Raw genomic sequence first — 5,720 nt, forward strand, 5'->3', positions numbered from 1 at the left:
CCCACCCCAGCCTGGAGTGTAAACCTGGGGAAAGGTTTACACGAGGAGACTGGTTTAGCAAGGGCTTCTAGGGATGGGGCAGGGTCAGAAGCTGATTGGATGGAACTGTAGCTCCTAGAGTGCATTCCTGGGTGTTAGGCTCTGCAAAAGGGGCCAGTGTGGACACTGCACCCCTCTGGAGCCCCAATTTCTTTATCTGCGATGTGGGTTGGTCTCCGAGGCTTGATGGCGTTTCTGTGCTGTGAGGTGGGCCTGGTGGATTTGGGCTCAGTTTCCAAGGCAGGATAGGCTCTCGGTCCCCTCTTTCTCTTCAGCACCCAGCACCGGGCCAGCACCATGGGTGGAGCAGTGTGGGGGGAAAGACAGCGACTTCGGGGGGGTCACCTGACACTGCAACCCATTTCCCCACCAGACAGGGTTGAGGCGGGCCGGGCTGGCATGGTGGCTGCCTGGGAGGGCCTGGGGACGGTGAAGTTCTGCCTTCTCCTCTTCTCCGTATTAGGTCATGGGAAAGCGTAGCTGGAGGGCTCGCCCGAATCACAGGTGACGGGCCTGAGAGCAGTGGCACGCACATGCACACACACAGCACTCAGCATGAGGATTTGGAGAAATGAGGCAAATTCCTGATGATGGGTGGGGAGGGGGTCCCCAGCCACCTGAGAGCTGGCAGGTGGCCCGTGATGATGAAAGCCCAGGGAAGTGTGTGAACCCCGGCAGCCTTACACAACTTGGGGCCCCTCTCCTCTCCAGCCCTTCCCCTGTGTGCCTGCCTCCTGCCGCCGCCACCATGACCGCCACCATCCGCCAGTTCACCTCTTCCAGCTCCATCAAGGGCTCCTCTGGCCTGGGGGCGGCTCATCCTGCACCTCCTGCCGGCTGTCTGGCGGCCTGGATGCCGGCTCCTGCAGGCTGGGATCTGCTGGTGGCCTGGGCAGCGCCCTCGGGGATAGCAGCTACTCCAGCTGCTACAGCTTTGGCTCTGGCAGTGGCTATGGCAGCAGTTTTGGGGGCGTTGATGGGCTGCTGGCCGGAGGTGAGAAGGCCACCATGCAGAACCTCAATGACCGCCTGGCCTCCTACCTGGACAAGTTGCGCGCCCTGGAGGAGGCCAACATTGAGCTGGAGGTGAAGATCTGTGACTGGTACCAGAGGCAGGCCCCGGGGCCTGCCCGTGACTACAGCCAGTACTACAGGACAATCGAGGAGCTGCAGAACCAGGTAGGGCCTGCTGGTGGGAGGGGTCTCCAGGGGGCATGACTTCTTCCCCCCAACTCCTGCCCTGGCCAAAGGCCTGGAGTCCAGCCATAGGGTATCAGGGAGCCAAGGGTGGTTTGGCTGTGGCTTAGCTTCTGGGAACCTGCCTTGGGGCCCCTGTGTGGCCCACATCCCCCTTTTCTGGGGGCAGCAGGCTGAGTCAGGAACAAACAGGCCTCATGGAGCCCCTTGGAGCCTCAGTTTCTCCCTCTTGGAGCTCTTCCACCTGGAGAGGTTGTAGGATGAGGCAGGAGGATGCAGATAGAGGGCTGGGCTGGTGAGCCGCTGGATGCGTGGTGTCTTGCTCCTTTGGAGCAGGGGTCAGCAGGAGGGGTTTTGGGAGATGTGGAGTGGGGGTGTCTTATTGAGCTCTCGATAGCACCTGCTGCAGGGGGAGGCAGAAAGGAGGGGGTGGGACCTCAGGGTGGGGAAGGCCGCTGATGTGCCTTATTTGGGGATTTTTCTGGCTTCTCCTTTCCCCCTCCTGTCCCTTAAGACGGGCTCAGCAAACCCCAGGGGGCGGGGCTGCTGGCTGGAGCCCAGGGTTAGGGATTAGGAGGGGTCCTGACTTCTGATTTGGAACCACTGTTTGGTGAGGGCTCCTTTAGCCTCCTTTCTGGGGAGCCTGTCAGGGGCACCCTCTAGCTGACAGTAAAACGACGGGGTTGCCCACATCTCCTCCCTTGTTCTAGAATTCTGGGACAGCTTCTGCCCTGCGGACATTTTCCCATTCTTTTCTGGTTGCCTCATACTCCCAGCCAGCTGTCTCTTCTCCTTTAAGGCTGAGCCTGGCATGGGGGTCTGGTGGGGTACTAAGTAGCGGGGGAAGAAGAGGCACCTTTCAGCCCTTCAGACTCCTGCTTGCCCCTCCTCTGCCAATAATACAGCATGGGGCAAGGGAGGGGCTGGGCGGGAAGAGAGGCCCCCAGGCAGGAAGATCTGCTCAGAACCCTGGTGTGGGCTCAGCCACCCCCATCCAGTGACCTGACTACTCTCCCATCTCCTCAGATCCTCACAGCCACCATGGACAACGCCAACATCCTGCTACAGATTTACAATGCCCATCTGGCTGCTGCTGACTTCCGCACCAAGTGAGTTCTAGCTGTGGGCTTGGGCAGCCTGGGCCAGCTGGGGGAGGATCTCAGGGTACCCCTCCTGACCCCAGGACTCCTTGGTTGCTTGTGGCAAGGCCCAGGAGCTCAGGGTGGGACATTCCTAGGAGCCCCACTCCTTAGTCCAGGATGCAGTAAAGGCAGCCAGTTCTGAAAGTTGCTGGGCTTAGGCAGGGAATAGAAGAGAAGGAGGGGAGGCGGGAGGCAGAGAGAAGTAAGGAAGCCGATGGGCGTGGGATCTGGCCCTGTGATGGTCCCGGGGCCCCAGGGCTGGAATTTGTTTCCACTAGACCCTCTCGTCAGCCCTTCCAACCCCTTAGAGTCCTGGCAAAATGAAGGCAGGTGAGCAGCCAGGACCTGGACCTGCAGGTCCAAGCAGCCTGGGCTGAAGTCCCTGATTCCCACTGCAGGTTTGAGACAGAGCAGGCCCTGCACCTGAGTGTGGAGGCCAACATCAATGGCCTGCGCAGGGTCCTGGATGAGCTGACCCTGGCCAGAGCCGACCTGGAGATGCACATTGAGAACCTCAAGGAGGAGCTGGCCTACCTGAAGAAGAACCACGAAGAGGTGAGGTGGCTGGGGCAGAAGGTCAAAGATGCTGAGAAGTGGGTGGCAGAGCCCTGGGGCTGGGCCATGGCTGAGGCCGTGGGAGAAAGCAGAGTAGGTGCACTGGGATTAGGCACCTTAGAGAGCTTCCCTGTCTGCAGAGCCCTGATCATTGGGGTCCAGTGTGCAAGGCAGACTCCTCTTTGTACCACACTGCTTCTCTGTACCCAAGGAATCTCCCAGGGTCCCACAGAGGCTCCCTCTACCTGCCCTGGCCTCCCTCACGAGGGCAGGGGATAAGTAAGGAAATCCCCTTCTTGTCCCATTTCAAACTCTCAAAGCTGAACATCTACATAGAAGCTTGGAAATTAGAGGGGAAATTTTGGGGGCATAGGCCTAATAATTAGATTTTATTTTGGAGAGCGGTTGGTCTAATGGGGGAGATAGAGTCTGATGGTGGAGGCAATACTGAGCAGATGAATAAAAATCATTTAGAGGGTCAGATAGAGCAGAGGGAGAACAAAGGAGGGGTCCTTGTGGGGAGTGGGGTCCCCTCGTGGGGGAAGGCTTGGGAGTGAGAGGTCAAGATGGGTCCAGATGCACACATCCACATCCCCTTTTTCCATAGGAGATGAACCCCTTGCGAGGCCAGGTGGGTGGTGAGATCAATGTGGAGATGGATGCTGCCCCAGGCGTGGACCTGAGCCTCATCCTGAACGAGTTTCGTGATCAGCATGAGGAGATGGCAGAGAAGAAACGCAAGGATGCCGAGGATTGGTTCTTCAGCAAGGTGAGGGCTGCTGCAGGCCAGAGGTCTCTCTTAGGGGCTGGGGCTCAGGGGCCTTAGCACTGACAGTAAGCCCACAGCCAGGTATCTTGGAGGTGCCCCCTCCTCAGCAAGCTGCATGGACCACAGGGTCACCCGCTGCATCAACAGACCTGGAGCTGAGCTCAAGCTGGGATCTGGGGGGTGGGTGGGGAGGTAGGGAGCCCCCACAGAATAAAGGCAGAGGGTAAAGACCTTGGGAGTCCTCACCTCTCTCTCAAGAAGTCAGGAACTAGCACCAAGAGCCAGGCTACATGTTCTGGCTGGTTCTCAAGTTTCTGGTCTGTGCCTCCCACACACAGGGATTAACCATAAAAAGTTAACATTTCAAATGGCATGTTTCTGGGCTTTGGGACATGGGAAGCTGGTGATAAGGCACCACTCTCTCCACAGTTAGATTTGGGAGGAGGCCTGACTTGGGAGAGGGATCCAGGCTCACACCACCCTGTCCTGTGTCCTGTCTGCAGACAAAGGAGCTAAACCTCAAGGTGGCTACCAACAGTGAGCTGGTCCGGAGCGGCAAGAGCGAGGTTTTGGAGCTCCAGCGCACCATGCAGGCCTTGGAGCAGTCCCAGCCCAGCATGGTAGGAAGAGTCCTGTGCACGGGGGTGGGCCCAAAAGAGGACACTGACAACCCTCACTGACCCCTGGTCTTCCTGCCGTCCTGCAGAAAGCATCCCTGGAGGGCAATCTGGTGGAGACAGAGAACCGCTACTGCATGTAGCTGTCCCAGATCCAGGGGCTGATCGGCAGCGTGGAGGAGCAGCTGGCCCAGCTTCGCTGCGAGATGGAGCAGCAGAACCAGGAGTACAAGATCCTCCTGGATGTGAAGACGTGGCTGGAGCAGGAGATCGCCACCTACCACCACCTGCTGGAGGGCGAGAATGCCCAGTGAGGGGGGGCCTGGGGTCAGGGCTGGGGGCCTCTTGGCAGGGGTGGGGCTCTCAGACTCACATCTAATTTCCTCTCTCTTTTTTTTTTCTTTCAGGCAGACTCAGTACAAGAAAGAACATAAGCATCTTCGTGGCTGAGGCCTTGGGGATTGGGTGCATGGGACAGGCAGCCCACCTGCACATTGCTGGGGCAGGGTCCCCAGGAGCTCCAGAAGTTGATGGCTGTCCCTCAGCAGGGGTGGGAGAAGTGATCCATTAGCACTGAGGATTGATACTCAGGAGAAGATCAAATGAGAGAGACGCTGTCTGGTCTGATGGGGGTGGGGCAGGGAACTGGTCCTTACCTTGGAGATCCTAGTCTGATGGAGGAGACAGGTCCCAGCTCTGGACCTGTCATGGTCTCACAATCTTTGCTTTTGACAGCTTTTGGATGAGCAAAAACAGTCATGTCTCTGGGGACTCTAGCCTGATGGGAGATAGGGACATGGTCCTTGTCCTTCAAATTCCAGTCTGATGGAGAAGATATGATCCTAGCCCCAGGGTTCCTAGTCTAATGGAGGAGATAGGGGCCTGGTTTTTGTCTTGGTGATCCCAGTCTGATGGGGGAGATGGGAGCAAATCTATGTCCTGGAGACTGCAGAGAAATGGAGACGGATTTCATGGAGTCCACATGGCTCCTCCCTGGCAGGACACACTGGGTCAGAATCAGCTTCCCCGGCCAGCCCCCCAGGAGGCAGGGAGGCAGCTGCCCCATCTGCCCTGCAGTCCCGGGCCTCTCCAGCCAAAGCCCCCGGTTTCAGTCCCTTCCCCATGCTTCATGCTTCCTTTAAATGTAAAACCTAAAACTATAAAACTATAAAAAAAAAAAAGAAGAAGAAGAAGAAAGAAGAGTAAAAAGAGGGAGCCATGACTTCAAACCATACTACAGGGCTACTGTAACCAAAACAGCATGGTACTGGCACAAAAACAACATAGACCAAATAGAGAACTCCGAAATAGTGCTGCATAACTGCAACCATCTGATTTTTGACAAAGTTAACAAAAACAAGCAATGGGGAAAGGAGTTCCCATTCAATAAATGATACTGGG

The 5,720-nt window shown here is 57.1% G+C and overlaps 1 pseudogene; it reads left to right on the plus strand.

The window, feature by feature from the left end:
- The first annotated feature begins 787 nt into the window (after nt 1–787).
- Nucleotides 788–4,633, plus strand: LOC116463815 (keratin, type I cytoskeletal 17-like; annotated as a pseudogene).
- The last annotated feature ends 1,087 nt before the right edge of the window (nt 4,634–5,720 follow it).

Source organism: Hylobates moloch, unplaced genomic scaffold (genome assembly GCF_009828535.3).
Source record: "Hylobates moloch isolate HMO894 unplaced genomic scaffold, HMol_V3 SCAFFOLD_69, whole genome shotgun sequence".
Classification (NCBI taxonomy): domain Eukaryota; kingdom Metazoa; phylum Chordata; class Mammalia; order Primates; family Hylobatidae; genus Hylobates; species Hylobates moloch.